Raw genomic sequence first — 10,377 nt, 5'->3', positions numbered from 1 at the left:
TAATGGTCTCTTTTCTTCCTGTGATCTACAGTCCCTCAGCTATCTGTGTCCTGCATGCCTCACCCATCTGTTGCATTGACGCCTGTGGTCCAGGTGCTCACTCAGGCCTTGGGCTTGGAGGATCCACCTCACGAGGTGACCCTAAAACTCATTTTCCTCTTTTTATCACATCAGCTCTCCTCTGGGCTTAAGAGAGTGCCAGATAATCCAAACAGCACAGGTTTTATGACCTGAAGTACTAACAAGTTTTGCAAACCAAAATGCAACCTCAAGTCAGCTACTTCTATACACACAGTTTCAATGATGATTATACAGTTTGTTACACACTAAACTGGGCAAATCAACCACTCCTGGATACCATACGAAATAATTTCCTCTGCTCTCCACACCTTGTCCTTTTTTGATAAATGCAAACATAGCCTCGCCAACCAGAACTCATAAGCACAACCCACATCGTGCTTTTTCTCAAGGCCACCAAGCAAATGTCGGCCGACTCTGATGAAATGGGGGTGCTGGCCGATTGATGGTTGGGCGGTCAATTTAACATGTCTGATTTTGGACTGGCAATTGCATTGTTACCCCAAAGATAAGAGGCTTGCCGATGTGTCAGTCTGCAGCTTTCCCACATAGAACACAGAAGCATTAGGCTGAGATAGCGATCCTGTGTGTGGAGGAATAGGCTAACATGGCTTTCAAAAGATTGGCAGGAGCATCGCTCGGTCAAAAGATATATAATTTGTATGGCCAGCTCTACTCAATAGTTTCCCGTGGAATAGAGCAGACTCATAGATAGAGACATAGATTCCCTCTATGCTACGTATTAACCATCTCAGGATCTCCGATATAATTGACTCTCAGTTATCTGCCACTGTTAGCCCTCTGCAAACCCATTACCATCTTCCAAGCCCTGAATTTTTAGTAGCATCAAGTCACTGTAACCCAGATCAAAAATGTCTTCCAGGCCTTTATGTTTCATATATTTAAAGTCTCCCTAACCCTTGCTGTAGCCCCGGAAAGACAGTGGCCAATGATCACTCTAAAGGCATAATTCAATTTGTCCAGAAGGACCTGGCATTTACACTGAACTCAAATGTTAAGACCAGCTATCTTACATTTAGGCATCTGACCCTTCTACTAAATCCACCTCTAAACTCAAAAACATCAAGAAATTAAATATTTGCCAAATTCCCTTGTCCGTGTTCCCAACTGGTGGTGAGTCGGTGACAAAAAGACAGATATTCAGTTTGATGCACAGAAAGTTGACAGCTATGAAATACAGAAGACAACTCCATGCCTAAGGCACAATTAGCTTACTCTCCCTTCTTCTTCTTCATCAGCACTTGGGTGTTGTATTTAAACTTTGTATCTGTGGGATATCTAAAGAACTTGCCATTCTCCACAACTCAAGCTCTTTCTTCATCTTTTTTTACTGTAATTTGGGGTGTTGCTTTACTAATCTTAAATAGGCTTGTTACCTAGAATGTCACAGGTATACCACGACAGAGAGGGGTCAGAAAACAACTGTGTCTGGTTTCACAAACTCCTGCACTTGTTAGAAGCACTTGACCATCGATTAAACAGTGAAGGTTTTTTTCCCTTGCGAGCAGTGCAAGGGTTAATCTGTTCAGTTGGAGGTCCTAGGCTTTCCTACTTGGATAGTCTCAGCTGTTCAGTGTTGGCCACTCAGCTCTGCTATATATGCTTGCCTCTGGCACTTAGGGATAGTTCTTATTGCCTGGTTCTGAAGTTGGAGGTGTTTTATGGTTGGAGCAAGTGTTTGGAGATTGTCCTGGAGATGGTTGCTTGAAGTTTTGTGTGCACTTCCTTATCCTCTCCTATTTGGTTTCTCCTTTCTTAAACTCCCCTGTGTTCCACTCTGTTGTTTGGTGTGTGTATTTTGTAAGGTTGGTATTTTCATTTATCCCTGTCCATCTGACCTTGTTTGTCTGGTTAGTGTGTTCCTATACACTACTGCGTTCCACTACTCTGGGTGGGGGAGGGGACAGATCAAGGTAGATATAGGAGCATAGCAAGGAACAACAACCCAGCGTCTTCACCTTCAGGAGTAATCCTGGGGACAGTAATCCAGATCCTACACCATGTCTGGAAACCCTCCCATGTCACAGCCACATATGCTGTACCACAGGTGCTATTCTCACTGGTCAGTTCACAGGGACATCTCATGTCATTTGGACGCTCAGCATCAACATGACAAAGAAACTCCTATGCTGTCCTGAACTCAAATGTTAGCCATGAAAAAGTTTACAAAACTTGACCAGAAAAAATATCAGATTAGACTATTCCTTTTTTGTAGACTCCTGCCCAGTTCTTTGTGTGGGAAAACTATCTGGCAACTTCAGAGACATATACATACATATACATTACAACATATTAATTCTATCAATACCCATCAGGAAACTCTGGTATCTCGTTATATTAAGATTAGAGTTGAGTGAATTTCTTTGGGTCCCCGCATATTCGGCAAGCTAAAGCGCTTGCCGAATAAGCTGCAGAGGAAACCCGAATAAATGGAGCGCGTCAGTTGATCTGCCGATCGGCCCCGCAGCTGTATGTGTTGCGGCTGTGTTACTGTCACAGCACATGCATGGACAGCCTGTGTGTTGGGCTCTCCATGCATGTAGCCGGTGAGCTCCATGTATCCGGGTTCCCTCCAGCTTATTCGGTGAGCGCTATAGCTTGCCGAATAAGTGGGGACCCGAAGAAATTTGCTCAACTCTAATTAAGATCAAAATTCTTTGACTTTAAAATGTTGTCATTTCCAAGATCAAGCCCAAGAAAGGATACATTACACCAATTATTCTTGAGAGGAAGTCAAATAGAACTTTTGACTGAAATTCTTGAGTCCAGGAAGTCTAAATGAAGGTTTTACAATAATTAATTAACTTTCTGCAATAATAACTTGAATCTTCAGATACAGGATTTATGTTATTTTATTTACAATTTCTAAAACACTTTACGTAGCATAGCATCAGAAACAATTATGTTATTGAGAATATCGTATAATAGAATATAATCACAGGGTCATTATATACATTTTTTTCTATTTATCTCCTTTTGAGTTATGCAAGTACATCCATAAATATTGGGCTAAGGGATTGATAACTTGTGTAGTTAATAGTAATCCTATTTTTCAGGGCCTTTAATAACTAATTGAAGCAATTTAATGATCTCATTAGTTCAGCGTACAGATGTCAGAAGTCTTTCTTTTTCTTGTACCATTTTTTATGGAAATTTTCTATTTACGATGTGTTTGTGATGCTGTATTTCTGGGAGGCACTGTAATTGCAGCTATCCAGGTTGGATGTCCATCTTTTGGATTGAGCGGACAATTCTAGGTGTGTGGCTAGTAAACATGAGGATGAATGACCTCGGTGAGATCAAAACATCTTTTTAGATGCTGCCCTTCCCGTGGTTGTTCCTTCCCGGTGAAAGACCTGGCTATTCATTGCTTGCGTTGAGAAACACGTGATGGTGTCTCCGTGGCTTTTCTACATGCATTTGCATATTTCCCATTAGGGATGGGGGCAGTGTTCTGGATCACTGCGTTGAGAAACACGTGATGGTGTCTCCGCGGTGTTGGATGTTTTGATCTCCCCAAGGTCATTCATCCTCATGTTTATAGTCTTTTCACTAGGCACTGCTCCTAATAGCCAGTTTCCTACTCCACACTGATGAGGGGCAAATACCCCGAAACAGCTGTCTGTGGATGGATACCATGTTTTGGCATAGGTGGTTTTCCTTTATTGGATGCTGCCCTTCCCGTGGTTGTTCCTTCCCGGTGAAAGACCTGGCTATTCATTGCTTGCGTTGAGAAACACGTGATGGTGTCTCCGCGGCTTTTCTACGTGTGTGGCTAGTGGCAGTACTCAGAGGCAAGCAGAATCTACTGTGAGAGTCAAAGTCGAAAATTGGTATGATCAAGCCGGGAAGGGATCAAGCTGATAAAATGGTCGGTCCTGTGTGAGAACTTAAGTACCACCTGAGAAAGTAAACTGTTGGCCCAGCAGCAACTCAAATGACTGATAATGGATAGATGAACATCCCTTGCTCCACTAGTGAAGAACACAGTATTAAGTGCCATCACGATGATGTCATATATCCTCTTTCTTTTGCCTTCAAAAACTGTAACCGCTCCCTTTTGCCTACTACCATAAAACCAAAGAAATGAGCTGGAGCTTACATGCTACTTGTAAGAGTTTATTCACACTGTGGCCATTTCACAGACACCACCCAAGGAAAAAACAAAAAGAGCATATACCCTGTAGTAAGTAAATTAGAAAATAGTAATAATACATGTAAATAACATAGGGTACTTAGTTAACACTATTCTGAGCAAAAAATCGTAAAAGCCTTCCCACCGTGACAAGGTGTACCCATCAGGATGGTCCTATTCTGTTACTCGTATTAAAACCTCTCATTGTGTCAGCCAACCTCAATGTAGGTAAGGGTAGAGCGTGACAGGGGCATTACTGTTCAGCTACCTGTCCAAGTGCTTATGTAGAGTCCCACCTACGTCTTCAGTCTTCATATTCTATGGTAGAAGGCAGAATTTACATCCAATTCATTGCTATGTCCAACTCTGCTGGAAAACAAAGGCACCTATCAAGACATCTATAACTTCTTAGAACATGATGCTCCACCTTAAATCATTGGAAAGTCCAACAAGAAAAGGACGCCAAAGCGTCAGGACTTGGCATTACCAAATCAAATCCTACAACAATATCACAAGTGCAAGTAGTAATGCCATCACTTTTGACATCCAGTTCATAGGACGGTCCTGTAAAAAGCAAAAATTGGGAACTTTATGCAGAAGGAAGATCAAGTTGGCCAATAACTTTTCCTCGTAGATCCCCAGCAATCAGTTGCTCTTTGACTTGATCAAAAAGATTTACAGGATCCTGGTCCAGCGGCACCTGTGAACCTACATCTATCTGTGACATCACCAGCATCTTTTCTGGTCTTGATGTCATGATCAGAAAAAGTACAGGGCATGCTGCAGATATTAGAAAGGCTCCAGTATGGGAGCTACTGACTTCCAATGAGGCTGCTGACCCAGGGCCCTGAAAATCTTTTTTAGCTAACTCTAGCTGTGATATTAGAGAAAACCCAGAAGCAAAGGATCAAGTTTCCTCTCATAGAAATGAAACATAATAAACACTTTTCCCAGTGGGCCAGCTATGAAAAGTATGAATGTGCTGTAGGAAAGGAAGTGGTAAAGTCCTGGACGGGAGGTACGTGTCACCGAGATGTCTAGCAACGGTGATGTAAGTCCTAGAGATGAAAGGTTCCAGCAAGAACAGGTTGCTGAGAAGTTTTTAATGGGACCACATGCCGAATCCAGGTTGTCGAAGAGACCAGAAGAACTTGTGTAGGAATGGTTGCTCTCATAGCTCCAGTCCAGGCTTTGCAGGTCCTATTTAAAGTAGTTGAGCTGTCTCAGAAATGGTTTATCTGTGGGAGGAGGAAAAAACCTGTGAGAGTTGATCAGTCTCTGACAGAATCAGAGAGAGTGGACTCAGTTGTGAATGGGTGAGCTTGCTCTGGTGTACAATACCTGCAGTATAGGAACCGTTTTGCTTTTGTTCACCTTTTTGCCAAGTAAAGGCTGTTTTTTTTGTTTGGAATTTTCCCTGAGTTTATGAAAGCAATAAACTTCACATGTTTGGATCAGATCGCATTGCCTGTGTGTTCGCTACTGATTGCCAAAGAGCACAAATCCCTACTGTGCCAACAGTGCTCTTGTTTGCCATTCTCTGCTTTAGACTGCCAAGACCTCCAGAGTGGGGGATGCTCTTGTTTGCAATTCTCTGCTTTGGACTGCCAAAACCCCCAGAGTGTTGGATGCTCTTGTTTTCCATTCTCTACTTTAGACTGCCAAGACCTCCATAGTGTGGGATGCTCTTGTTTTCCATTCTCTGGTTTGGACTGCCAAGACCTCAAGAGTGGGGGATGCTCTTGTTTGCCATTCTCTGCTTTGGACTGCCAAGACCTCAAGAGTGGGGGATGCTCTTGTTTGCCATTCTCTGCTTTGGACTGCCAAGACCTCCAGAGTGTGGAATGCTCTTGTTTGCCATTGTCTGCTTTGGACTGCCAAGACCTCCAGAGTGGGGGATGATTTTGTTTTCCATTCTCTGCTTTAGACTGCCAAGACCTCCAGAGTGGGGGATGCTCTTGTTTTCCATTCTCTGCTTTAGACTGCCAAGACCTCCAGAGTGTGGAATGCTCTTGTTTGCCATTGTCTGCTTTGGACTGCCAAGACCTCCAGAGTGGGGGATGCTTTTGTTTTCTATTCTCTGCTTTAGACTGCCAAGACCTCCAGAGTGGGGGATGCTCTTGTTTTCCATTCTCTGCTTTAGACTGCCAAGACCTCCAGAGTGTGGAATGCTCTTGGTTGCCATTGTCTGCTTTGGACTGCCAAGACCTCCAGACTGTGGAATGCTCTTGCTTGCCATTCTCTGCTTTGGACTGCCAAGACCTCCAGAGTGGGGGATGCTCTTGTTTGCCATTCTCTGCTTTGGACTGCCAAGACCTCCATAGTGGGGGTGCTCTTGTTTGCCATTCTCGGCTTTAGACTGCCAAGACCTCCAGAGTGGGGGATGCTCTTGTTTGCCATTCTCTGCTTTGGACTGCCAAGCAGGGCTGCCACTAGAAATTTCGGGGCCCCATACTGGCAAAATTTTCGGAGCCCCCCTTGAGACTCCGCCCAGGCTCCACCCCAGCCCCGCCTCCACGCTCCACCCCTCAAACTGTCCACAGTCCCACCGCTCTCTCTTGGAAAAACTCCACTTCTCACCAATCACACATTGAGGGTACGTGTCCACCTTCAGGATGGCCGGCGGTTGCGTCGGAGCGGCAAACCCGCGCGGCGCTTAGCCCCGCCCCCTACTGTGACGCGATGATGCCGGATGTGTTCATTGCACACATCCGGGATCATCGCACCCCACACATAGGGCTCTGTGTTATAGCTTGCGGCGGCGCAGCTGCCGCAAGGAACACGGACATGCTGCGATCTTAAAAGAAGCGCCGCATGTCCGGAGTCGCAGGGCCGCCGGGTGCGTGTTACCACGCATAGTGGAGACGGGATTTCATAAAATCCCCTTCACTATGCTGGAACATCTGGACGCTGCGTGTTTGACGCTGTGGCCCCACGCAGCGTCAAACACGCAGCGTTTACTTAACGTGGACACATACCCTAACAGTTCCCATCACCAGATCACACATATAGCCGGCAGCTTTTGTTTTGGCCAAAAGATTTTGTAAGCCGCCACCATAACACGGTAGACTCTTTTGGTGAGGCCCTACTCTGCTGTAACCTATTAAATATTTGTTAAAATATGCAATACAATTTAGGTATATTTTTATTTATTTTTCAATTTTTAAAATGACCAATAATATCACTTAAAAAGAACAAATACCGCTACACCATGACCAGACCGCATATTACCACCACATAGCTACTGAATACTACAATTCTGATCAGTAATAAAAAAAAAGCACCACACTATCACCATAAGTGCCATTATACACAGGAGATCTGTAATTAGTATGCAGTGTCTGTGTACAGATAATACAGTGATCACTAGTGAAATTATACACAGGAGCTCTGTATATAGTATACAGTGTATAGTATCAGTGTATAGGTAACACTGACTTACCAGTGACGTCTCTAGGTGAAGTCCTTCATCTTTCATCCAGCACAGACCGCCATCATGTCTTCCAGCCAGGACTCGTTTCAGTTATCTCGAGCTCCGATTGTAGAACACATTACTTAATTTTTCCCAACTTCTACATTACACCACATGAAGAAAAAGAGGCGACATAGTGTCACTCTGCACAGTAACAGGACCGCCCCCTCATTTAAAACAGTGTCCTCAAAAAATAAATACATCACTGCAGTAATATCCCTTAATTAGTCCCTATGGTAATAATATTCCCCATCCTGGCCCCCGTGTGTCTCATTCCTGGCGTCAGCCATATGTTCTCCCATCCTGCCCTCATGAGTATCCATCCTGCCCCATATGATCTCCCCATCCTGCCCCATCTGTCTCCATCGTATCCATCCTGCCCCATGATCCTGCACAATCTGTCTCCAATTCTGCCCCCAGTGTCTCCAATCATGCCTCCTGTGTCTCCAATCCTTCCCCATCTGTCTCCAGTCATGCCCCCATGTCTTTCATCATACCCCATATCTCCATTCTGCCCCTGTGTCCAGCATCATTCATAGCCCCTGTGTCCAGCATCATTCATAGCCCCTGTGTTCAGCATCTCTGCCCCTGTGTCCAGCATCTCTGCCCCTGTGTCCAGCATCTCTGCCCCTGTGTCCAGCATCTCTGCCCCTGTGTCCAGCATCTCTGCCCCTGTGTCCAGCATCTCTGCCCCTGTGTCCAGCATACTGCCCCTGTGTCCAGCATACTGCCCCTGTGTCCAGCATCTCTGCCCCTGTGTCCAGCATCTCTGCCCCTGTGTCCAGCATACTGCCCCTGTGTCCAGCATCCTGCCCCTTTGTCCAGCATTCTGCCCCTGTGTCCAGCATCCTGCCCCTGTGTCCAGCATCTCTGCCCGTGTCCAGCATCTCTGCCCCCTGTGTCCAGCATACTGCCCCCTGTGTCCAGCATTCTGCCCCCTGTGTCCAGCATTCTGCCCCCTGTGTCCAGCATTCTGCCCCCTGTGTCCAGCATTCTGCCCCTGTGTCCAGCATTCTGCCCCCTTGTCCAGCATCTCTGCCCCCCTGTGTCCAGCATCTCTGCCCTCTGTGTCCAGCATCTCTGCCCCCTGTGTCCAGCATCTCTGCCCCCTGTGTCCAGCATTCTGCCCCCTGTGTCCAGCATTCTGCCCCTGTGTCCAGCATTCTGCCCCCTTGTCCAGCATACTGCCCCCTGTGTCCAGCATCTCTGCCCCCTGTGTCCAGCATCTCTGCCCCCTGTGTCCAGCATTCTGCCCCCTGTGTCCAGCATTCTGCCCCCTGTGTCCAGCATCTCTGCCCCTGTGTCCAGCATCTCTGCCCCCTGTGTCCAGCATCTCTGCCCCCTGTGTCCAGCATCTCTGCCCCCTGTGTCCAGCTTTCTGCCCCGTGTCCAGCATTCTGCCCCCTCTGTCCAGCATTCTGCCCCTGTGTCCAGCATTCTGCCCCCTTGTCCAGCATCTCTGCCCCCTGTGTCCAGCATCTCTGCCCCCTGTGTCCAGCATCTCTGCCCCTTTGTCCAGCATTCTGCCCCCTGTGTCCAGCATACTGCCCCCTTGTCCAGCATACTGCCCCCTGTGTCCAGCATCTCTGCCCCCCTGTGTCCAGCATCTCTGCCCTCTGTGTCCAGCATCTCTGCCCCCTGTGTCCAGCATCTCTGCCCCCCTGTGTCCAGCATCTCTGCCCCCTGTGTCCAGCATTCTGCCCCCTGTGTCCAGCATTCTGCCCCTGTGTCCAGCATTCTGCCCCCTTGTCCAGCATACTGCCCCCTGTGTCCAGCATCTCTGCCCCCTGTGTCCAGCATCTCTGCCCCCTGTGTCCAGCATTCTGCCCCCTGTGTCCAGCATTCTGCCCCTGTGTCCAGCATTCTGCCCCTGTGTCCAGCATACTGCCCCCTGTGTCCAGCATCTCTGCCCCCTGTGTCCAGCATCTCTGCCCCCTGTGTCCAGCATCTCTGCCCCCTGTGCCCAGCATCTCTGCCCCCTGTGTCCAGCATTCTGCCCCCTGTGTCTAGCATTCTGCCCCGTGTCCAGCATACTGCCCCCTTGTCCAGCATCTGTGCCCCCTGTGTCCAGCATCTCTGCCCCCTGTGTCCAGCATCTCTGCCCCCTTGTCCAGCATACTGCCCCCTGTGTCCAGCATCTCTGCCCCCTGTGTCCAGCATTCTGCCCCCTGTGTCCAGCATTCTGCCCCCTGTGTCCAGCATTCTGCCCCCTGTGTCCAGCATTCTGCCCCTGTGTCCAGCATTCTGCCCCCTTGTCCAGCATCTCTGCCCCCTGTGTCCAGCATCTCTGCCCCCTGTGTCCAGCATCTCTGCCCCTTTGTCCAGCATTCTGCCCCCTGTGTCCAGCATACTGCCCCCTTGTCCAGCATACTGCCCCCTGTGTCCAGCATCTCTGCCCCCCTGTGTCCAGCATCTCTGCCCTCTGTGTCCAGCATCTCTGCCCCCTGTGTCCAGCATCTCTGCCCCCTGTGTCCAGCATCTCTGCCCCCTGTGTCCAGCATTCTGCCCCCTGTGTCCAGCATTCTGCCCCTGTGTCCAGCATTCTGCCCCCTTGTCCAGCATACTGCCCCCTGTGTCCAGCATCTCTGCCCCCTGTGTCCAGCATCTCTGCCCCCTGTGTCCAGCATCTCTGCCCCCTGTGTCCAGCATTCTGCCCCCTGTGTCCAGCATT

This window comes from Ranitomeya variabilis, chromosome 3 (genome assembly GCF_051348905.1).
Source record: "Ranitomeya variabilis isolate aRanVar5 chromosome 3, aRanVar5.hap1, whole genome shotgun sequence".
NCBI classification, from domain to species: domain Eukaryota; kingdom Metazoa; phylum Chordata; class Amphibia; order Anura; family Dendrobatidae; genus Ranitomeya; species Ranitomeya variabilis.
Note: the sequence above shows the minus strand (reverse complement) of the source record.